The sequence below is a fragment of the Rhinolophus sinicus genome, chromosome 11 (assembly GCF_057876585.1).
Source record: "Rhinolophus sinicus isolate RSI-liver-muscle chromosome 11, RSI-T2T, whole genome shotgun sequence".
NCBI classification, from domain to species: domain Eukaryota; kingdom Metazoa; phylum Chordata; class Mammalia; order Chiroptera; family Rhinolophidae; genus Rhinolophus; species Rhinolophus sinicus.
In genome coordinates, this window is record NC_142511.1 from 580,315 (window position 1) to 603,830 (window position 23,516).

General features: G+C 55.7%; 1 protein-coding gene across 8 annotated transcripts in view; it reads left to right on the plus strand.

Annotated features, from left to right (window-relative positions):
- LOC109435251 (carboxyl-terminal PDZ ligand of neuronal nitric oxide synthase protein) overlaps nt 1–23,516 on the plus strand; it is a 113,880-nt gene that overhangs the window by 57,045 nt on the left and 33,319 nt on the right. Inside the window, exon 1 of one of the 8 annotated variants that reach the window (XM_074322382.2) lies at nt 5,799–5,821. The exons of the other annotated variants lie outside the window; for them this stretch is intronic. The gene's annotated coding sequence lies outside the window, so the exon portion shown is untranslated. Of the gene's footprint in view, nt 1–5,798; nt 5,822–23,516 lie in introns of those variants that run through there. 8 annotated transcript variants of the gene reach the window in all.

Below are 23,516 nucleotides of genomic sequence, written 5' to 3' on the forward strand. Positions count from 1 at the left end.
CCTGTGAAGTGGAGATTAGCTGAGCTGCATTGTGACGATGAATGGAGGCCGGGAGCGCCCTGTGCTTGGGGGTGGCCGTGTGCTTGGATTGGTTACTAGGTGCCCATCTGTGCGTGCAGCTGAGGCCCATGCCTCGGATACCGCCCGCTGCCCCACGGGGGGTGCTGACGGCCGCTGGGGTTGCCAGCAGGGTCTTCACAGCATGTCAGATGTGCTGCTGAAAAGGGGCCGCTCTATGCAGCCGCTGGTTCGCGTGGATGGGGTCTGGGGCCCTTTCCCAGGGTGTCCTGGCACAGCGCCCTGCTCCGTTCTCGCTGGGCAGCAGGAACTGGGAGGTCCTGGCATGGAGCAGAGCCACAGTGGCCGCAGGACACTTGTCAGATGACCGTGTGCCCACTGGACAGCTCTGCTTTGCTCACCTCGTGTGCACACGTCCTGAAGGGGCAGCGGGACCGGGAGACCCAGGTCAGGAAGCGGCGAGCAGAGCTGCTCCTGCCACTGTGGACACGCGTGTCCATATCCCGTCATTCCGTCACTCGGTTTCCTCGTCGTGTGTACTTTCCAGGGTCATGGGGAGGCGTGGAAGACACACGGCTGACAGCGTGTCAGGGCGTGTAGGTCCGAGGGCCACGTGCTTCGTGCATGTCAGGCCAGCCTCCTCCCACTGAGAGCAGCACAGCTGCTGCCAGCCCTTAGCTCGGCCGGTCATCTGCAGGAGCGCCTGCAGCCAGCCTGGCCAGATGTCATCGGTCCCCCAGCCCAAGCCCGGACCCACCTTCTCCGGGACGCCGGCCACCCAGAAGCGCTGACTCAGCTGGTTCCCTTGGGACCGCGCCCCACCTTGCATTTTCTTAATTGCTTCATGGAGCCTTGAGAGGGGAGTCACTTTACTCTCTCTCATTCCCAAATGCTTTTAATGGTGCCTGGCACGCGCACGTGCTGGCAAAACGCTGAATTGGGTGGATTCCAACTCGATGGAACCATCGCGTGTCGAGCACCTGCCTTAGGGTCCCGATCGCGTCCCTGCTGATGTTTTGGACTCTGTTGTGGGGCCCCCCGAGCACTGTCAATGGTCAGCAGCGTCCCTGCGCCCTGTCCCCGGATGCCAGTAGACCGCCCTCCGATGGTGATAACCAGAAATTTCACAGACGTTGCTGCATGCCCCTGAAGCACACGTCGGCCTGGTCAAGAGCCGCTGCTGTGTTCTAGACCCTGCAGGCGGCTGAGAGCTGGGAACGCTGTCCCTACCCTGGAGGCTGCTCCGGGGTCGGTGTGGGATGTGTTCGCTCACTGCGTCTGCTCAGCTCCCTTTCCGGCTGCGCCACCGGAGAACGGCGCCTCGGAGGCCACATTCGTCATCCTCAGTTAGCATGCGTCAAATACACGCAAGCAGAAGTCACCTTGTCCCCGCCACCTTCTGTCTGTCTCCATGGCTGGCTCGGCTGTGACTGAGAGCCTTTCTCTGGAAATTATTTCTTTCGGGCCCTTGACTGTCATGTCTCTGTGCTCTCTCTGTGAAGTCTTGCTGTCCACGAGGACGTCACTACAGAGCTCCGTGGAGTGCCAGCTCCACCTTCACTGGCCAGACATGTGTATGCCCCTTGCAGTTCCCTGGAGGTGACTGTCCACTGAGGCCCCGGCTGGGCTCCCTTGGGCACCACACCTCACTGCCTGCGGAGCGTAATGGCCGATCATTGGACAGAAGGGGGACAGTGCTGTCCCCAGGACACAGCCCTCCTCTTGCACTGGCTGCCTGTGATGAACGTGGGAGCCCAGGTTTCTCTTCTAGGTACTGACTTCATTTCCTGTGGGTGCACCCAGGACAGGGAACGGGGGGTCATATGCTGGTTTTATTTTTAGTTCTTTGAGGAACCTTCATACTGCTTTCCACAGTGGCTGCACCACTTTACATTCCCACAAACACTGAACCCCTTTTTTCACATCCTCACCAACACTTAACTCTTTTTTCTGTTTTGTTTTTAGATAATAGCCACTCTGACAGGTGTGAGGTGACATCTCACTGTGGGTTTGCTTTCTGTTTCCCTGATGACTAGTGACGGTGAGGACCTTTCCTGTACCTGCTGGCCAGCTGTGTGTCCTCTTTGGAGAAATGTCTGTTCAGAGTCACTGCCCATTTTTAATTGGATTATTTTTTCTATCGAATTATATGAGTTCTTTATATATTTTGGATATTAGCCCCTTACTAGATGGTTTGCAAACATTTTCTCCCAATTCATAGGTTGCCTTTTTACTTGTTGATGATTTCCTTCGCTGTGCAGTTTTATAGATTGATGGAGTCCCATTTGTTTGCTTATTTGTTTGTTTGGTTTTGCTTTTGCTGCCGAAGCTTTTGGTGTCATAGCCAAAAAAATCATTGCCAAAGCCAATACCTAGGACTTTTTTCCCTAATTTTTTCTTCTTGGACTTTTATGGTTTCAGGTCTTGTAGTTAAGCCTTTAATCTATTTTCAGTTGATTTTTGTGTGGGGGGTAAGATATGGGTCCAGTTTTATTCTTTGCATGTGTCTGTCTGGTTTTCCTGGATGGACAGCCTTAGCGAGGAGAGTGTTGTGTCCTCATCGCGTGTTCCTGACATCCTTGTTGAAAATTAGCTGACCATGTCTGTTTGGATTTATTTCTGGGCTCTCTGTTCTGTTCCATTGGTCTGTGTGTCTCCTTTTATGCCAGTTCCATCCTGTTTCAATGACTGTAACTTTGTAATATAGTTTGAAATCAGGAAGTGTGATGTCTCCAGCTTTGTTCTTCTTTCTCAAGATTGCTGTGACTCTTGGGGTCGCTTGTGGTTCCCAATGAATTTTAGAGTTGTTTTTCCTGCTTCCGTGAACATTGGGCTTCTGGACTCTCCATGGAGTGGTCCACAGTGCAGTGGGCAGTGTTGACAAGCTCAGCTGTGCGTGGAGGTGCCACTTGTCAGGTGATCCTGGAAACTGTCCCTGGAAAGTCTGTTCCATGACTACGTTGAGTTCGAGTGACCTGCTGCCAATTCTGGCTCGTGTAACTGTCTCTGACTCTGCTGGGTGATGTGGGTGGAGTGGGGGGCTGTGTCTGTGGGGCTTCAGGCCTGGCTGGCTGCCTCCCTCCCAACTGTGAGGCATCTAAGTCCAGGTGGGGGTCTGGAGCTACCTGGAAACCCTGGCATGTTTCCTTAGCAAGGACCTGAATTTCTGGTCATGACCGCTTTTGTCCCATGCATATTCCAGGCCCTGACCCGCTTTCTGCAGCAGCCCAGGCTGCGAGGACAGCTGCCTTTCCCATGTCAGATCTTCCTGCTCTGACAACCAGCCCTTTGTCTTGCCCCTTGAGCCTGGTGGTAGTTGTCCTGGGAGTTGCCTGCTAGGAATTTCTGCATTTAGGGAGGTGACCCTCCCACTGATCCTGTGTGGGCATTTTTGCTGACAGGTCACTGTGGCTGGAGGTGCCGCACCCCAGACGCTGAGACCTTCCACCTTCACTTGGGTCACATGCTTTGAGGAAAGAGGGATGTGCCCACCGCCCTCTGTGTCTCCAACTTCCTGTCGTCACTGTTTATTATGGGTGACATTCAATTTCCCATCTGCAGTCATACCTGACTAATTGGATTGGTTTTAAATTCTCCTCTGGATGAATTACGAGCTTTCCTGACTTTGGTCAGGCTTCCTGGAGTGAGGCCCAGCTGGCAGGTGTGGTGCCAGCTCCCCGGGCAGGGGCCTGTGCAGCGTGTTTTACTGTTGACCCCTGTGCTCCCTGGGAAATACCACGCCCGGAGCCCTGGGGCCGGCGCTGCCACCACCCAAACGGCTCTGAATGGCCTCCTTGTGCTGGGCAGGAAGGCCTGACGGGCAGCCAACCTTTCTCCTGCATTAGAACCTTGGCCATGGACGTAACTCCACGTGTGTCAGCTCATCTGCTCCATTCAAGCCTGTCTGGTGGTCTCTGTGTAAGACCCAAACTCCAGCGCTGAGCAGGCCTCGCTGTGCCAGGGGGGCCTGGTCCTTCAGGACCCAAGGCTTCTTGGTGGGCATGGCACACACACTCGGAAGCAGTGCCGAGGGTACGGACGGGCGGGAGCGCCTCCTGTGTCTCCTGGCTTTGCTGCCCGAACTTTGCATGTCCTGTAGAGCAGGGCTCAGCCATGATATCAGCTCCCTGGGCGGGGCGGATAAGGGAAGCTTCTGGGCAAGGTGAGTGTGCCAACAGAATTTCAGAGCACTCAAGTAAAACCACGTCCGTGAAAGGCAGGCAGCCAACTCCTCAAACAAGAGAGTCCAGACCCACAGGCAGGCGCAAAGGAACATTCTGGAAAGGCCCTTAAACGTGTGTGTTTACAATCACAGAGATACAGCAGGGGTCGTGTTTCCAGGATGAAGGTTGGAGTCTGTCAAGCAGTGAGTGAAAGGATCCAGGTGGAGATCTCAGATGAGAAGCACCGGGCCCTAAGAAGTGTGTCCGCAGTGGACTAGACATTGTCACACAAGTGAGAAAGTGGGAAGGAGGTGGCCCAGGCACGGGAGGGCTAGAGAGTTTGAAATGCAAAAAGCACAGAGGTTAGGCTGAGAAGCTCGAGCACGCAATCAGTAACTTTTCCTGGGCTGCTTCTGGTTTTGTCCGAGTGGTTTGCTGCACTCATCGTCCCAGCGTGAGAACTAGGGAAGCGAATGTGTGCACGTCGTGCGTGGGTGTAAACATGGAGGGCGCTGAGCAGTGTGGCGGGGGAGGGTCACAGGTGCCACTTCCGTCTGCGCGTCTGCCAGTGTGTGCGTGGCAGCGAGCAGGGTAAATGTGGACAGAGCCTGCGGCAGCCTCAGAGCTGGGCAGACGCATGGCTGGTCGGGGCTCAGCTGGGAGGGTCCAGGTGAGCAGCCACCTTCCCGTTTGGACCTGGAGCGGGTGTCTCCTGGAAGGCAGGGCCGAGTGCACACAGACCCGCTTGCTTGGGGCAGGTGCCTTTTCTCTCTCCACCTGCCCTGGGAGAAACACCAGTCACCTCTGGAGGAAGCAGCGTCATTCAGAGCCTCAGGCCTACTCACTAGGTTTTCACAGGCTGCGCGTGACGGGACACCGTGCTTGACGTGTGGTCAGACGCAGTGCCTGAGAAACAAGAGAAACACATGCACGTAGACGTGCCCAGGGGCGCCACACACTGGTCATCGTGTGGCCTCCGAAGAACTGGTCACCAAGAGCAAGGATCAGGTGACAAGACAGAATTCTGGCAGAGAACTGGGATCTTTTACAAAGAATCATAGAAATTCTACCACTGACATTTCCCGGGAGCAGGCCAAATCCTTCCCCTTTTATTAGAGGCGGGTTGGGTTGGGCTGTCAGTCCTGACTGGTGACAGGGAGCTGCCTCATGGCTCAGGGTTGTCCCCAGGCCGTCCCATCCCTGTCACCGGAGCTGGCCTGCGGCTTGGGAAGGAGGCAGAGGCGAGTGGGAGAATCGGAAGCTGACCGTGCGGTAGCCCCCGAGCTGCTGCTGTCAGCAGAACCTCCGTGTAACAGCCGGTCGGTGCCTAGAGGGGCTCGGGGACCCTGCCGGGAGCACAGACTCACAAAAAACTCTTTCTGTTTTTTCTCTCTATTTTTCTGGGGCCACTAGGGTGTAGCTGCTGCTTTTGTTTTGTTTTTTATGTTGTGTTATTTCCTGTTACATGATAGTGATTTGTCCCTTGCTTTATTTTATTGCTAGGCTGTCAGGTACCAGAAGGCAGTTTCTGTTTCACCTGTTTGCCTCTCTTTTGTGTGTGACCTTTCCGCCCATCCCTTCACCGCTCTCCACCCCCTGCCCAGGCGTTACCGACAGAACAGGAGCTAAGCAAATATTTGGTGAGTGAGCAGAAGGCAGGGCTCTCACTGACTGACGTGGAGTCTGAGCTCCCTGGAGACCATCTCGGGGTGGTGGGGAGTGGACGTTTCTGTTTTAGGGAAGAGACCACAGGGAAGGGGGACACAGTGCCTGAGGAGACAGGGAAGCTGCTCGGGCCCTGTGGACCCCCAGACACTGAGTTTCTTCATTTCTAACTGTACCCAGCAGGTCGAGTCAGGAGACAGGGCACCCATAGTGAGCATGGAAAATTCAGTGGAAAGAATTCCTAACTAGTAAATGAGAACGAGGTTTATAGAGAACTTGAAAGAATTCAAGAGCAGCCCTAGGGCTGAGGGAGCGTACCCGTGGAAAGAGGGTCCCCCAAAGACCTAGGCCTCCTGGGAAGGTGTGTCGGGACCCAGGGCTTGGTGGAGAAGTCCTGGAGTGGCAGCATGACGGGGTGGAGGCCACATGCCACCAGCAGGGAGCTGTGTGCTGTGTCCTAGGAGCCTGGACAAAGCCCCGGTACCCGGAAGAGAACCCCCTCCGGTGTCCTCCGAGCTCCCTCTACTGGCAAGACAGCTGGCAAAGCATCGTGGATTTGGAGCAGCTCCGTCCAACAGAAATACAAAGAAGGTCACAGACGTCATGTAAAATTCCTAGTAGCCACATTCAGGAAGTCGAAAGAGCCAGGTCGCATTAATTTTAGCAAAGCCTTCATTTAACCCAGTGCATCCAAGCATTATTTCAATGTGTAACGAAGATAAAATTCTTGAGGTATTTTTCATCCTTGAATCGGGTGAGTTCTCCACAGCTCACGTCTCCAGTCATGCTGGTCCTTCAGGCGCTCAGCCACTGTGGCTGGTGGCACCGTGTGGCCGGTGCCAGTGTCCCCGAGGTCAGAGCAGCACGGGGCCAGCACATGCTGTCAGTTATGTCACCACAGAATAGAATGTCACATATGATTAGAAGTGAGGTTCTAAAACGTTGCAGGAATTTTGGAGAAAGGCTTATCTTATGTTAAGTCAAATAGCATTGAGAGTGGTGTATAAATACACTATCAATTTTGTAACAACAGCAAAACTTATTTAAAAATATAGAAAGACACCAAAATATTAACGGTGATTCTCTTTGGAGAGTGGTACAGGACTGTTTGGTTTCCCCTCCCTGCATTTACTTACTTTCCAATTCTCTTTAATGAGCACATATAATTCACGTGAAGTCCATGCTCGCAGCTCGAGGTACCCTATCTGTGTGGGGACAGGCCCTTGAGCCTCGGTTGGTGGCAGTTTGAGAAATGGGTGTGGTGGGTGGGGGTAGACTGACTCCTGTGACTGTGGGACCCTCGCTGTGTAAGGCGCAGGGCACTTGCCGTCGTACATTTGAACGTCATGACTGGGAGTCGTAGCAGGAAAACTACTCCCCAAGCTCGTGGAGAAGAGACGTGGTTTTTGCAGTTTCTGTTGGAAGCTGCTTGGTGATGCCTGCGGTTGGAAGGCTTGAAGCTGCGCATTTCCTCCGTCCCTCCCAGCCATCAGGGATTAAAAGGCTGCTGTTGGAATTGGCTTCTTTTGCCGCTTGTAAATAGAGTGTTTTATCCCCTCTGCTCTGTCATAAAAGGGGGGGGGGGGTTCTTTTCCTCTGGGAAGCTGAAAATGGGGAAGGCTGTGGTCTTTTGTGCCCCATGTGTGTGCCTTATGTGTGGTGGGGGGGATCTGCTGACACGGCTACAGGACAGCCTGCCCCTTCTAGGACCCTGGTGCCAGGATTCTGGCACCTGCCTCGGCTTTGTGCTGGGTTGGCCTAGAAAGGCTGCAGGTCCATGAGGCGAAGCCAAAATCTGACCTGAAAACTTTAAAGAATCAAATCCTGCTGTCTGCATTCTGCTCCAGGCCGGTGAGTTCCTGCTGTGAATGATTCATCCAGGGGTCAGAAGGGGCCTCCCACGGGACAGGCACCTGGCCAGGGAAGGAGGAGGCAGAATTTGGGTCCACAGTCGAGCTCCAGCGTCTACACTGCGAAATCAAGCCGTGGCCCTCACCTGAGTGGCCTGTGGGCCTCCTGAGGCCGGCGTGCTGGGCCTGCCCGCAGGTGTGGGGTGGGGCCGAGAGCTGGCCGCCTGCTAAGGTCCCCGGAGCTGGTGCCAGTGGGGGTGCCACCTGAGCACCCGGCCGGCTCGTCCTCACCGCCAAGCAGGCCTCAGGAGGCAGCTGCCCACGGTGTCCTGCAGGCGGCGGCTGGAAGGGCCGGGGGCTGGGCCTGAGTCCCATTGCAGGGTCAGGCCCTGACCTGGCCATTTCCCGGGTGCCCTCAGAATGAGGTGCTGTCATTTGATGTATTTCTTTAAAAATAACTTCCGTTCTGCAGTTTACACATTTAAAGCGTGTAACTCAGTGGCTTGTAGTATGTTCAGAGTTGTGCTCCCGGCACAGTTAAAGGATGTCGCGTCATAGCAGCAAGACACCCTGTCCCTGTAAGCCATCACGTCACTTCCCCGAGTCCCCCAGCCACAGGCGAGCTTCCAGAGCCCTGTGGCCCGTCCCACAGAGCGGTGTGAGTCTCGGCTTGGACTTGGGACAGAGCTTTGAAAGCACGTGCTGTGCTTTCCAGGAGCTCTGCGTGTGGCCAGGTCCTGTGCTGAGCATGTACCAGCCAGCTGTGACCCTCCCCAGGCTCACGCACTCTCGGGGACGCGGGCGGTTCAGAAGGGGCGCGAGTATCCGTTTTCCCTTAAACTCAGCAGTTGGTGGGTCGCTGCACTCACCTTTGTGAAGGAGGCGCCATGGCCGCTGTTGGGACAAGACATGGTGTCTGCCCCCAGGCATTGCAAGTCTGAGGGAAAGACGCACGTGCACAGAGCGCTCCTACCTCAGGCAGGTGTGCAGAGGGCCGAGGGGCGCACGTGGTTCCTGGAGAAGGTGGCATCGTCTGGGCCCTGGGCGTTGGTGGTGGGTGACGGTGGCGAAGTGCCAGGCTGTGGACGTGGGAAACGCAGCACGTGGAATTCTAGCCATAAGTGAGTGTGGGGTCCTGACGTGAGGGGTTCTCGGAGCAAGGGCGGGAAGCTTCCTGCCTTAGGCCTGGGGGGCCCCGCCAGAGAGCGTGCGTCCTACACCATGGATGGGGCGGCCAGTCGTCTAGGACAGGGTGATGGCGTCAGAGCTGAGCTCCAGGACTCTCCTCCACGAAAGTCTCTCTTGTGAAGTAGGCGGATCATTTCGGCATCTTCTCTCCAAAGCTACCCCCGGTCTCCAGCGTCTAAACCAAGGGCGTCCAAACTGCGGCCCACAATCTGTTTTTTATTGGCCCGCAGCAAATTCTAAAAATATATTTAGTTTACTTAAATAAACCAGGTGAGGCAATACGTACTTCACCTCGAGAGTGGCCTGGGTGTTTGTGTATTTTACCGCATATGGCCCTTGGTGAAAAATGTTAAAAAAAGTTTGGAAACCCCTGGTCTGAACCCTCCCAAGGGGCGCCTGGTGTCCTCTGTGTGGCCTGTGTCACTTTCCGTACCGTCCTCCCGGATCACTTCCTCCCTTAGAGTGTGGCTGCTCTGCCGTCCGACCCAAGATACTCACGTGGTGGGGCGTGTTTTACCTCGGGGGCGGGCTGTACCTCTCCAGGTGGGGGACTCTGCGCCTTCCAGGGGCCCCTACACCATCGGGGTCCTCTCTGCTGCCCTCTCCCCAGCCTCTGCACCTTTGGGGGCCCACCAGGAGCTTTGTCAAGGCTGAACTGCCAAAGGAAGCCCCTGGCTTATGTTTCAGACTCTGGAGCATGGTCAGCAGTGCAGAAACGTGCCCCACGGGGAGATCAAAGCTTGGGGCCGATGCAGTCACTGCTCGGCCTAATTAGAACCGGGCCTGTGTGCGTGGCCTGTGATTACAGGAAAAGAGCCTGAACGGAAGGCGGTGGCGGGTGTTGCCGGCTCCCACTGCTGGTCCCTGGGGCTGCTGTGCAAGGAGAACGCGCCGTCTCACCCACGCCTGACACGAGCACGTTTCCCTGTGCACCCTGTGCACACACTCACATGCGTGTGGTCAGATCAGCTGAAGGAAGGATAGAAACAGGCTGTGAGAGCAGGAAGGGACACAGAGGTCATTTAGTGCTGTCGCTTAGAGACAAGAAACGGAGGCCAGAAGGACTCGCAGGGCTGGTGAGGAGCAGAGGCGACGTTTCATGTCACGGGGTTTCAGTAACCCACGTGGAGGGGGGAGGAGAGCAGGGGTAGCACTCTGCGGGGGGGCGGGGGGCGCGTTCAGGCTGCAGGTCTGTCCCCACGCTGCCTCTCTGGGGAGAGCCTCCTTGGGCGACCAGGCACAGGAGAGATGGTGACAGCTGTCATGTCGACAGGAGGGTAAGCGGTCTGTGGGCAGGGAGACGGCCATCTGGGCCACCTGTAGCCACACCTTTTCAGCAGCATCCTTCCTCCTAAGGTCTCTCGTCAGTCCTAACCCCAGGCTCATGAGAGGTGAACATGGTGGCCGCGCTGTAGCAGTGGGAACAGGGAGGCTCGGGGAAGTACGTGACCGTCTCAGTAATTAGCGCCTCACTCGGGCGCCCATTGGTCTTCCGTTCATCTGTTCATCCCGCGTCCATTTCCTGGGCACCTGTGTGCCAACACTCTGCTGGGCGTGACCATCCAGTGGTGAACGAGGCACCCTGGCCTCCAGCCGGGGGTGGGGTAACGTTGGAACGGGCCAGTGTGGGCATTTGAAAACATGCCTGCAAACTCACTGGTCTCGCGCCAGTGGGGGTGGCGGCCTGTGACAAGTCCCCGTGGGTCTGGGACCTGCAGGGTCTCTGGCGGCTCTTGGGGCACCTCTGAGGGGCAGGGCCACGCTGGCCCGTCTTCCTTCATTAATGTTTCTAACTTTCAGTCCGTTTGAACCGAAAGAACTGTCCCCTGGGCTGCCCGGCACGTTGGCTGATTGTCCAGGGGCCCATCGGACTCGTTTCCAACCTCATTTAACCTGAAAACAGCTGTTGCGAGAACCGTCTTCCCCCGGGCGCCTGAGTGGCAGGCTGGTCAGGGTCCTGCTTGCGTTGCCGGGGCTGCAGTGAGCCTGTGGTGGTGAGCCCAGGTCCCTTAGGGGCTGATTTTCCTTCCATCGGAGCTCCGTCTGGATTTGCAAAGCTGCCATTGGCACCACCTGCCCTCGGAGCGGGAGCCTGGCTCTGCCTGGCACAGCCCGGAAGGGCTGCACCTGCTATGCTGGGAAGGCACGTTGGCACCTGGGCCATGTTTCCATCGTTGAGCTGAGCGGGTCAGTGGCCTGCAGGACCCAGCTCGGCAGGACCCGTGTGGGGAGCCCGTCTGTCTCCCCCTGGTTGGGGTCAGCAGTGCGTCCCCACCCTCCTTTATGACACACGTTCTCAGGGATTCTTCCCTTGGACCCAGCAAACTGCGGAAGCATGGGGGACCCGGGTCATTTTCATGCCTTCCAAGCCTGTGTGGTTTAGAGTAATGGGTCGCAGGACTGTATCTTTGCACCTGGAGGGACACGTGGCGGTGACGTAGGGTTGTCCTCGCATTTCACAGTGACACACGGTCTGGGCGCTGAGTGCACTTGTCAGTGACAGAGCGAGGAGGGCAGTTTTCCTGGCTCTTCAACGAGCATTTCTAATCCACGTCACGTCATATAAAACAGTCCCTGCAATCGCACTGACAGCAGCGTTTCCATGTAACTCTCTGGCATATCCAGAATGTATAAAGGACCCTGAAAATTCAATAATAAGAAAACAAACAACGCAATTTAAAAAGTAGGCAAAAGATTTGAACCATCGCTTCACGAAAGAGATACGAGTACACAGATAGCAGACAGGCACGTGAAAAGTCATCAGGAAAATGCAAATTAAAGCCACCAGGAGCTACGGCTCGTGACTAAGAATGGCTGACACAGGGAAGACGGGTCACAGTGGCTGTGGGGGAGGGTGTGGGTTCGGCCTCCCTGCTGGAGGGGCTGTGAACCGTGTGGCCGCTTTGGGGGGGCGGGCAGCTCTTCACGTCGACCACTCACCTTCCTACGGTCCTCGCACCCCGCGTCCAGGTATGTGTACCCAGGCGGCCATTAGCAACTGCTCCTGAGACATCGCTCTGTGAATGGGACGTTGTCAGACCCTGGCAGGCAGAGCAGGTTTGGTAGGAAACGGTCAAACCGGGAGCCTGTGTTTAGGCCCAATACTGGGTGCTTGTGAGTGTCAGAGTGTCACTGGCGTGAGTGTGTGCTGACCCTTTTCTCTGGTCCCCATTGGGCTGTTTTAATGACGGAGGTGATGGATTCTTTAAACCTCACTCCAACCACTCGCTCCATTAAGGAGTTTCATTTATACCAACATTAAAACATTTCGGGGTAAAGATGTCATTGGTTGCTGTGACCTGTCTTCAAGATGACAGGCCAGATGCCCTTGTGGCCAGAATTCTTTCCAAAGAGTCAAGAGCGGGAGCCAAGAAAAGCAGTTGCTTCCAGGGAGGGCGGCGTGGTCAAAACAGGCAGGATTTCTGTGATGTGTGAATAGACTGACTTGCTGCAGAATCTGTTTTTATTTAACTTTTGTGTTTTGAGCCACACGGGAAACAAGACACATCAGGCCCCTCCTGAGGCGTGAGGGGGGCCATCAGGAAAGGCTCCGCCTCCTCCCAGGTCTTAGCTTGGTGCTGGCCGTCCAGCACAAGTGCCCAGACTTGTGCGGAAAAGAGACGATTCTTGCTGTCTGGGCGATTTCAGTCCACCGAGGACACGAAGTTGATGTGTGTGGGACCGAGCGCCCGCGGGCGCTGGAGGGTGGGTGGTGAGGGGAGAGGCGGACCTGCTCCCGCTCGGCTCTTGCCTCGGGCAGCGCACTGCTGGGCACGACCTCAGGCATCTCAACTCGAAGGTGAGAAGACTGATGCCAGCGTGTGGCCTGTGGGTGGCCGGGGAGACTGGGGCAGAAGGAGCCATGCTCCCTGGCTGGACAGACCTGTGTCAGGGCCGCAGAGAAGCGCCTCGGAGGGGACATGACAGCCACGTGGAGTCTGCCGGCATGAGAGGCGGGGCTTGGAAGGTTCTGGAAGTCACTTTGTGGGAATCGTGTTTACAGCATACTGCGTGTCCCCTGGGGCATCGAGGGCATTACTCCTCAGCCGCTGCCCCCCAGGGGCCCTTCCTTCTTGGTTGCGTGGCCTTGACCAGGTGCTGAGTCCCAACGGCTGTCACAGCAGTGAGGACACCGGGCATGTTTTCCATCGTCCTGGTCCCTTTCCTCCTGGCACATAGGACCAGCCAGTGCTGCCCACCCATGGCAGGGACGGCACCTGCTGTCCTCACCTCTCTCCTTAACCCCTCCTGTCTGACATGCCAGGCAGATGCTCGTGGCCTAAGAGTCCCAGCAACGACAGCAGTGTTGTTTGACAGGAAACCATGAACGGGACCTTGTGGGGACCACAGGACTGGATGGCATTTCCTTTCCTCTGCCGGGTCCGTCTGTCCGTCAGCGCGTGGAGGCCCCCTCTGTGTGGCTGTGCAGTACCCAGGCCTGACGTGGGGGACGGCGGTGCTGCCTGGCAGCCTTGCGAGTCTGGCTTTGGCAGGCTAGCTTCAGACTGTTTCTTACGAAGGCCGTGAAGGCCGTGAAGGCTTTCTGGACTGGTAGCAGTGGTGGTAATCTCTACTCTTTTCTTTCCCCTCTGGATCTTTCCCCACTCCCGGGCTCTCCCCTCAGTTCCCTGTGCCAGGTTGGCCATTTGCTTGCTTTCTCCCAAACGGCATCCGCTTTCCACCCTTGCTGTCCAGAGCACTCCTGTCACGTCGGCATCTCAGTCCCAATTGAAACTGAACTTCCCAACACTCCTTGGGGAAAAGGCAGGTCTGATTGTCAGCCTTGGGGCCTGCACATTGTCTGATGGCCTAGATAAGAGAGTAACCAGGAGGCATGGGACATATTCCATCTCGTCACCCGTAATGTTGACGTCGTAGTAATTGGTTGGGTACCAGCTACTTTCCAAACAGAGAGTTGGGTGACACACAAGGATTCACGGCAGCCCCGCTGGGACTCACTGGAGTCGAAGCCTCTGCTAGAACAGGTGTGGTTTCAGGTAAGCGGCACCTGGTGCTGACACAGCAGAGCCAACTCCTCGGAGGGACTGACGCCATGGTTGCGTGGGCCGGCAGTCGCTGTCCCCACAGGAAGACACCACGGCACCGGGCAGGTGTGTGCCACAGTCATGCATGTACCTGCTGATGGCACTGACCTTCACATCTCACCTTCAGACCTGACGCCAAGGCCAGTACGTCTTCCATGACCCGCGTGCGTTTCTGCATGTTGGTTATTTATGGAACTTTCCTAACTAGCCCACGGCTGCTCTCACTGGGTTAAATAAGCGGACACTTGGTTGGTGTGGGTGTTGCGAGGCAGTAGCAGAAAGTCAGGGACTTGTCACTTGCTCCTCTCTTACCGGGGGCAGGCGGGGAGAGACACTGACCTTGGCTCCTTGTGGCCCAGCAGCTTGGCATGGCCCTCACTCCCACCCGAGCGTTTTCTCGGGAGAGCCTCGAGGGCACAGGACCCCGCAGATGGGTGGAGGGCACTGTGTGTGCCCTGTGACTCCCCTCAACCCCACCCTCACGAGTGACAAAGCAGCACTCGCCCCGAGTCACTTCGTGTGCACGTTGGAGGCTTGTGATGGACACCCCACCAGTCTTTAGAGGACACACCCCAACGTGTTTTCCATGTTGCTGTGAATCCAATTCTTCCAGTTTCCTTGTCCTACAGCCCCCCTGCCACTTCCCGCCGCCTTTCTGCGGAGCGCTGATGGACAATGGGTGGTGGCAACAGTTGCTATGGTAGCAGCATCAGAGTGATCGCCTTGGAAACCTGCACAAAGGCCTTGGACCCCAGGCCAGCTCAGTGCAGCGGAGGCCTTTGTCCCCCTCAATGCATCCGCATGGGGCGCGAGCTCTCGGGGTTTGGCCGCCGCCGCTTCCTTTGGGCGCCTTTGGCGCCCGCCCGGCACCCGCGCACTTTGGTACAGAGTTGGATTCGACCAGAGATGGGGGTTGCGGGAGCTGGAGGGCTTTCCCCAGCCAGTCTCGGGGCCGACACCAGGCCCAGAGGAGCGGGACATCGCAGTGTGGTCATGGGGAGGATGCCGTGACAGGACCGTGGGGTAGCGTGGGAGGCCTTTCTGCGTGGGGTCTGCAGATGCAGTCTTGTGCCGTAAACGATGGATTCCAGCAGCGAGAGAGTTAATTCTGGTCCGCGTCCCACCAAACGGCGCTCACAGGCCCTCCTATCGCGCTGTCTGCGCTCGTTCCTGCTCCTGCTTCACATCCAGGAGGCTCTCTGGGCCCATGTCACTGAGGACGTCCCGTGATGTTGTCAAGTCCCTTTAAAAATCTCCAAGTTCCAGGAACAGTACAGACGCGCGTGCTCATCAGTTAAACACAACACATCTGGCTGTGGCTGTGGGTCCGCAGGGTTAATCCGCACCTGTCAGGTGGTCCTAATGTACTAGGAAGGGCTCAAGGTGACCTTGAAGAGCATTTTGAGGTGGCTCCCAGTTTGCATTGTAGATTCGTCTCTTTGCTCCTCTGCAGGAACTGCTGAGACGGTGACTCTGTCCCGGGAAGCTGGGAGCAGCCCCTTGTCTGCGCAGGCCTGCCCCAGCGGGCCCTGGCCTCCGTCCGCACCCTGGCCTTCCCACACACTTCTCTTCTCCCTTGGCCCCCGACTGGTTCAGGCCGGGGGACATGGTGGGTGACCCAGGGCAGGGACTCAGACGTGGGTAATTTAAGGTTGGAGGGTTTTTTACGGGGCAAGCAATGCACTGCTCTGATTTCCTCTTTCGTGGCCTCCCGCTGCTGTGTGGGGTGCTGAGGGCAGGGGTCCAGCCATGGTGACAGCCGTGATCCGTGGCTGTGGAACAAGCCAGGCCTGATGCATCCCGTGGAGAAAGACCTCTGCAGCATCTGAAGTCACTGCATGCCTGTCACCTCACAAACGGGAAGTGTGACAGACTGTGGCCTTGCTTATTTCCTGTGTGGGCCAGACGTCGGGAAGAAGAAGGTGAGAGAGAATTGAGCAGGTTGGAAGAGAGGTAACGACAGGGGACAAGCAGCGTGGACTGTCACGGCCCGCCCGTGGGATTGCGTCTGGCGTCCTGACTGACTGTCCGCCCATCTGCTTTGCTCTGCTGTCTTCTGGGGGCTCGGTGAGCGTCCCTGCTGCTCTCACCCTGCTGTTCTGGGCTGAATTTCATCTTCGAGTGGCTTCGTTCTCCTCCCAAAGTCTTGTTTCCATTCTAACGTCTGGGAGCCCTTGGGGTTGTTGGCTGGTGGCCGGACGGCTACCCCAGTGCAGACGCCAATTTGGTCTGTCCTTTCTGACCTTGCGGTCCATCAGCCATGTGTCAGCGCCAGCATTGCACATGGCATTCTGCCACATTTGCCCTCAGCTCATGGTGTCCTTCCTCCTCGCTTAGACACACACCTGTACGTGCATACCTACATGTGCACACATGTACGTACACATACACACATGCACACACATGCATGCACACATGCACACGTGCACACACGCAAATACATGCACGTACACATGCACACATACATACATGCGCACACATGCACACGTGCCCACACATGCCCACACACATGCACGCACACCTGCACACACACACATGTGGCGTTTATGGGGAATAGCAGTGTCTCTTAAGAACCGAGCTGTTGATGAAACAAAAGTCATTTCTTGTGGAGTTTTGGGTCCTTGTGCGTCTGGTCTGAGTCCAGGACCTGACTTCCCGCCCTGTCACCTAGAGCCGGACGCAGCTGCCTGTGAACGAGCCCTGATGTGGGAAGCAGCTTGTTCTAGGTCCTCTCTGCGCGTCCGGGCCTTTCGGCCACTGCCACCTGCTCAGACCCGGCACTTACCGAGCATCCCCTCCTTGTCCATGGTGCTCTTCAGTGACAGGCTTGTGTTCCCAGCCATCCCTAATATTGGCTGTTAGAGGTGAAGGGGCCCCATGGGAGGGGAGAGAAAGCAGAGTAGGTGGAGCACGCAGGGTGATAACAGCTTAGCTTGTCACATGGCCACCCACAGCAGGCCGTGGCTCCGTAACAGAACCTTCCGGTTGGGGGGTGTTGAGAAGGGACTCCAGCAGGGACCCGTCCGAATCCAGGGAGCTGACACGTGGAGGACAGAGGATGGGAAAGTGGGCTCTCCGTTCACACCTGTGTGTGATTCCTGGCAGCACGTGGGCAGGAAGAAACCAGGGTCAAATCTGATTCAGAGATAAAAACGGTCACAGGCGACCTGGCAGTGATGGGGGAGGGGCGGCCACCCACTGCGCCTGCAGGACCCGCTGCCATGGTCATGTGACTACCCTTCGTCTCTTCAGACTTTCTCTGCTGGCCATACGCGTTTCTCTTTTGTATCCAGATTTCAGCGAGGGTGCTTGTCTTTTAAGCAACTCCACTGTGTCCCAGATTTAAGGCCTTGTTCTGATTATTTAAACAATTGGCTGCCAACTGCCCTTCGGCTGCATTTCCTGCCTTGATTCTAACCACTCCTGGCTCATTTCCTCCCAGCCTGTCTGGTCCCGAGGCCGGCGGCCGTGCCCATTCCCAGTGTCCGTGTCTCAGGCGCTCCCCGCCCCCCGCACCCTTCTGGTCCTCCTTCCACTTTATCACATGGTGTTTATGACACTGAATCAGAATTGCCAGACACCTGCCTTTCCTCACTTGTCTGTGAGATACTTTTGTGCGCCCTGTGCCGAAGCAGTGCCACCTGACTGCCATGCGTCACACGAGGAGCAGGTGGGAGGAGGGGAGAAGTGAGCACAGGTGACTGCCCCCCGCCTCCACCCGCTCTCTAGCCTCTTCCCCACCAGGTCTGCCTCCACCTGCCTCAGTGCACCTTTCCTGCTGGCTCCTGTCCATGTCTGAGCGGTCAGGACTGGGCGATATGCTGCTGCCGGCGGCCACTCTCCATCTGCATTTCTTCATGCTGGTCCCTACGTGCGAGTTCTCGGGGCCGGGGGGAGGTGCCCACAAACAAGTCTACCAGGGGGACAAGTGGGACTCGTCACGTACGGAGCTCAGGTGCCTCCCAAGCCTGCTGGGTTTGGCAAAGGTCAGTGACAGAGGCACCGACGCGCGTTGGTGAGTGTGCAGGTGACCTTTGGGGGCTCCCTGGGGACCCTTCCCTCGGCCTGCCAGCTTTGTGGTTTACAGACAACCTCTGAGCTCTGAGATTCTCACTGTGTGGGACAGGAGCTCGCGGGTTTGTACACACGTGTGCTCCGAGACACACCCCGTTGAATGCCCATCTTTTCTGAGTTGGGTTGCTTTGCGGTGACTGATTTGGGCAACGTTTTCAGTCTTTCAAAAGACCGTCCCTCATCCAGAAAGGCATTCATTCCTAAGATGTTTCTGGAATCAGACCATTAATTATAAACACTTGAAAGAATGCCGTCTCGTAAGCACAACGGGCGGTTTCTACCAACACCATAAGCAGGAGGGCACCAGTGTCTGCCTGCCTTCTGCATGAATTGCCATTTGCGTGATTGCTTTGGAAATGTTTGGTTCACATTTTATACAATCCTTGGACTTTGCCGTTCTTTGCACTCAGCTTCACGTAGCCCCATCGTTTGGTGTCCACACAACTGTGACGTGGTTCTCAGAGTTTTTTGTGGAATTTGAGTGCCTGTGAGATTTCTTTCTTTGTTGAGCTGCCAAAAATTACTCATATTTACTTTCAATTACGTTAAGTTCACAGCATATAAATACATGAAGTCAAAACGCATTTTAAAAGTTTTAGATGTTTTTAGAAGCATTAAAACATTAACATGCACATTTAATAGGGTTACGAGTCTTATTTTGAGAAGAGTAAATTTCTTAGCTTAAATCTGGCTTGCGCAAAGTAGAATGGTTACATTTTAGAAAGAAACGTAGCACGTGTATTTCCTACTAGTTGCATTTCTCCCCGTTTATTTGTAACTTTTTAAATCTGTACTTTGGGTTGTATTTTTTTCTAAAGCAGCCTGTCAGCTCACAGCTCGCGTATTCCAACTGCGTTGTTTGGGTTTTGTCTCCTTCAGAACCCTTTGAAAATGTGGTGACATTTTTTTCTACGGGGATGGTGACGTCATGGGTGTGAGTGGGGCTCAGTAACCACTGAGAGCACCAGGCCGCTGATGGAGCCCTGTTGTCAGCACCGTGACACATTTCTGACTGGGAGGAAGCTGGGTGGCACGCGGTTGTGGACAGCCCGCGTGGGTGTCGGTAAAAGAAATCCCGCTTCCCCGTCTGACTTGACAACCTGGGTTCCCAGGCTGTGGGTAGGAACCTACGAAATCAAGGCCCCACCACCTATGGAAGGAATGAGGGAGAAGTATGTGTCTCCAGAGCTGGTACCCAGCTATCTGTCAGCATTAATACAAACAGGAGCTTTGTGACACGTGGGACCCCTGGTCATCGTGCGAGGAGACGCATAGACCAGTGTAACCTGCAGGCATTTAATGCTCTCTAAATGGAAGTGGCAGGTGATGAGTAAGACATACAGGCTGTCACCCTGGTCAGAGCCGGCTGCACTCAGCAGCGGCCCCTAACTTACACACGCAGAGTGTGGTTCTGTCCAGAGGGGTCACCTGCAAAGGCTGCCTTCTTACGGCAGCGACCTCTCCCGCTCTTTCTTCTGCTTTTCATTTTTGCTCTTCTCGTTTGGAACTGCACCCAGATCTTACCTCTCACTCTTGACTATTACCAGGATCCGTGACACCTGATGCAGAACCGTGTTACTATGTTGCCTGTCCTGATAAGTCACCTTATTGCTACTCCATTTAAAAAGTGAGGTGTGCTTGCAAAATAATGAGATTCATAAGAGGTCGTTTACATATTGGTGCTAAAGTATCTTCTCAAAATGAGAGTTCCGCAAATTTTTATTCATCAGAACTTACGTTCCCAAGGTGACTGCTGAGAGGGTTCACACTTCTTTGGACGTGTAAGTCCAGGTAGACCCGACAGAAAGAAATCTCTCTGACAAACACTGTCTTGGTCGGTTTGGGCTGCTCTAGCAGAATGCCATGGGCTGGGTGGCTTGTTCTCGCAGGAAGTCCCAGGACAAGGTGCCCCGTGGTCAGGCTGTGGTGAAGGCCGTCCTCCGGGTACAGGCGGCCGTTTTCTCATTGTGTCCTCATGGGGTGGAGAGGGCGGGGAGCGCTCTGGGGTCCTTTGACAAGGGCACTCATCCCACTCGTGAGGGCGCCACCCTCATGAAGCAGCCCACGGAGGTTAGGGTTTCGCACATGGATTTGGAGCTATGCAAACAAGGGGTCATAGCACAGAGTAAATCTCACTTGGCAGAGGAATGAGATTTTCCATGGAGTGAAATTTCCTGGTAACTCCAGCTTCCCCCGTAAGCGTCAGTTCTATCTGTCAAAATTGATAGTTACTCATTGGCTATTTCATGGTCTGTCATGCCCCTTCTTAAAGCAAACTTGGCAGGATGACACTTAACTTTTTCTCATGACTCCAAGTCACTGTTTTGAAGTCTGTTTGTAAACGTGGAGCGAAACCGAGAGCTGCGCTCAGAGTCCTGAGCACACGGTGCTGGCTCCTTCCCAGCTCATGTGACACGGGTCACCCCCCTTTTCGCTGTTTATTTTCAGTTCTCTACTTTCCATCTTTTTCTGTTTTTTCCATTGCTTTTAGGTCTCTGGCCATTGCTCTTGTGCAGCTGTCAGTGTGCCTGCCTGTGCTAGACTGAGTGCCGGCCCCGGAGGTGTCCATGTCCCTGTGTGACCTTACATGACAAAAGGGACTTGGTGGATGTGATTAAGTTAAGGCTGTCCGCTGGGAGGTTGTCCTGGTTTATCCAGGTGGCCAAGTAGAACCACCAGGGTCCTTAGGAGAGAGATTCGAAGGTACTACCCGCTGGCCTCAATGACGACAAAAGGGGCCACACACCAGCCAAGGAATGCAGGTGGCCTCTGGAAGCTAGAGAAGCGGAGAAAACAGATTGTGCAGGACACGAGCAGCCCTGCAGACGCCTCAGCCTCGTGACCTCCAGGACTATAAGAGATGAAATCAGTGGGCTTTTTTGCCACTAAATTTGTGGTAATTTGTTACAGCAGCTAGAGGAAGGTCGTACCACTCCTCACTGTCTCCCTCCTAATGCAAAGCATTAAATCAGATGACTGGATTTCTTAGAAACACACCTTCTGTTGCTCAACAGGCATTTGTTAGCAATTATGTGTCAGGTGTTCAGAGTGAAGTAAGACGCAGTGTGTCCCCCTCTCAGCTGTGCTATGCACGCAGCCCAGTGGGAGACGGCTGGGAAAGGCCACTGAGGACATCCCTGCAAGCTGCCGTGTGACAGGCTGCAGCCGTGTGGGAACAGAGGGCTGGGCGTCCAGACGGAGGGCCTCTTCCTGGGGGATCCAGAATGTTCGGGCTTCGTAGAATGAATAGAGGTGTGTTTGGGGGGCAGGGGAGTGTGTAAGAGGTGACTTGCCTGATAGAGAATGTGGTAGAAGGACAGGCCCCATGGGAAGCGCAAATCACTCCCGTGGGGTCTCATGGATTCTCGTAGGGGAGGAAGTGAAGACCCCTCAGGGGCCCACACCTGGCGAGCTTTCTGAGGTCCCCTTGCCTTTCATCCTGCGTGGCGGCTGGACACGTGGTCCTTCAAGCTGCAAAATTTCACCTGTGGATAAGAGAAGCATCAGTTACGATACATATAAACCGAGGGAGCACCCAACCCGTGGCTGGTGTACTTTCTGGAACATTCCAGAAGCCCTCCTTCTATCACCGACCGCAGCACCGAGCAGATCCTGAGAGGATGAGATCCTGAGAAGATGAGACGTTGTCGGAGGTGGTCTGTGACCACGGGTCACCTGCTGAGAAAACCATTCACTTTCTATGTCGCTTGTCATCTTTCTGATGGTGGCAGCCCCTGATGTCACTGAACTTGCCAGCACTCCAAGCTGGTCACGGGAGGGCTGCTCTTTGTCTCTGGTTCCGGGCATTTCCTCCGCACTGAGTCTTAAATCAGTTCTTTCGTCGTCGTCGGAGCCGGGACCGACCAGAGGGCGGGCTGCCTTCGTATCCTGGAAGAGCTCCGTGCGCCCCTCTGTTGGCTGCAGGTTCCTTGCTGGCCCTGAGAGGAGAACCTATTGGTCATTAGAACGTTTCACCAGGATGTGTATCATTCTGCCCTTCTGTCCTTTCCCCCAGAGGATACAGATCCCCATAGTGAGCCCGGGCATGTGAGGCCTCAGTTGCATTGTTGGTAAAGTGACGTCTTAGGAAGGCACGTGGGGAGGGAGGCTCGTTCTAAGTTCCTGCAGACGGGGCCAGGGCCTGCGCGTGGCAGCTCCCTCTCCTGTGGGGGCCCATGCACGTGTCTGTGTGCTCCTGTCCATGTGTTGGTGGCCGTGGTCAGACAAATACAAACACGATAATGACATGTAAGGAGTAACTGTTGGGATTTCTGACACGGGCAATAAAGAGAAATGTGTGCTAGGCCTGGAGTAAGTGAAACTAGCATAGATTCAGAGCCGTGCCTGCTCCTGAAATGATAGCCCCTCCCCAGCTGATGTGTGAAGGGAGAAGAGGCTGCCCTGGGGGAGTCTGGGCGTCACTAAAGCTACACCAGGAAGACCCCCCCCAGAGGGCCTGCGGGTTAGGGAACGGCTGAGAAACCTGCTGGCTTCATCTGTTCTCCCTCCCAAAGCCTCACTGAAGAGCCATTAGGACAAAGAGCAGGAAACAGTCAATAAAGACCCCAAGGACTTCTTAACACACAGGATTTGTGTGAGCAGCTTCAGATGACACATAAGTTGACTGACGTGGGAAAATTCTGGAAAGGCTCATGCCATGAAGGCAATGTTGCAACAGCTGGGGAGGGCTCACGACACAAAAAGACCTTAAGTGGGGCCGGCTTCCTCCGTGCTGCTGGAACGTGGACTGGGAGACTTCTCTCTGGAGACACTGGATGAGCCCCAAGCAAAGGTCCAGGTCTGATGTTTGCAGGTTGCTGCAACTGAACGGCCAGGTTTTGTCCTGATCCGCGAAGCTCACGTGTGTGCTACCAGTTAGAGGGGGTCTGGACGTTAGAGGGATGGATGCAGCCAGTCAGGGTCGGGGTTATTCGTCTGGGCTGTCCACGCACCCCCATTTCTGTTTCCACTTCAAGGCAAGGCTCTGACTGATGTGCGCTCAGCGGGCTGAAAGCAGCTGCTGACCTGACTTCACAAGTCACCCCTCCAGGCCCTGAGTCCCTCGGGTGGTGGTTCAGTCCCCACGCCAACCCAAGGCTGTCCGAGTGCCCCTGTGACACCACCTGCCTCTGCAGCCCGGTGACCATGTGCCCAGGAGCCACGCCTGCCCGGCCATAGCAGCAGGGCTGCAGGCGCTCTGACCTGCCAATGGTGCCCCCGTTCTCTGACCTGCCAATGGCGCCCTGTTCTCTACCTGCCAGTGGCGCCCTGTTCTCTGACCTGCCGGTGGCGCCCTGTTCTCTGACCTGCCGGTGGCGCCCTGTTCTCTGACCTGCCAATGGCGCCCTGTCTCTGACCTGCCAATGGCGCCCTGTTCTCTGACCTGCCAATGGCGCCCTGTTCTCTGACCTGCCAATGGCGCCCTGTTCTCTGACCTGCCAATGGCGCCCTGTTCTCTGACCTGCCAATGGCGCCCTGTTCTCTGACCTGCCGGTGGCGCCCTGTCTCTGACC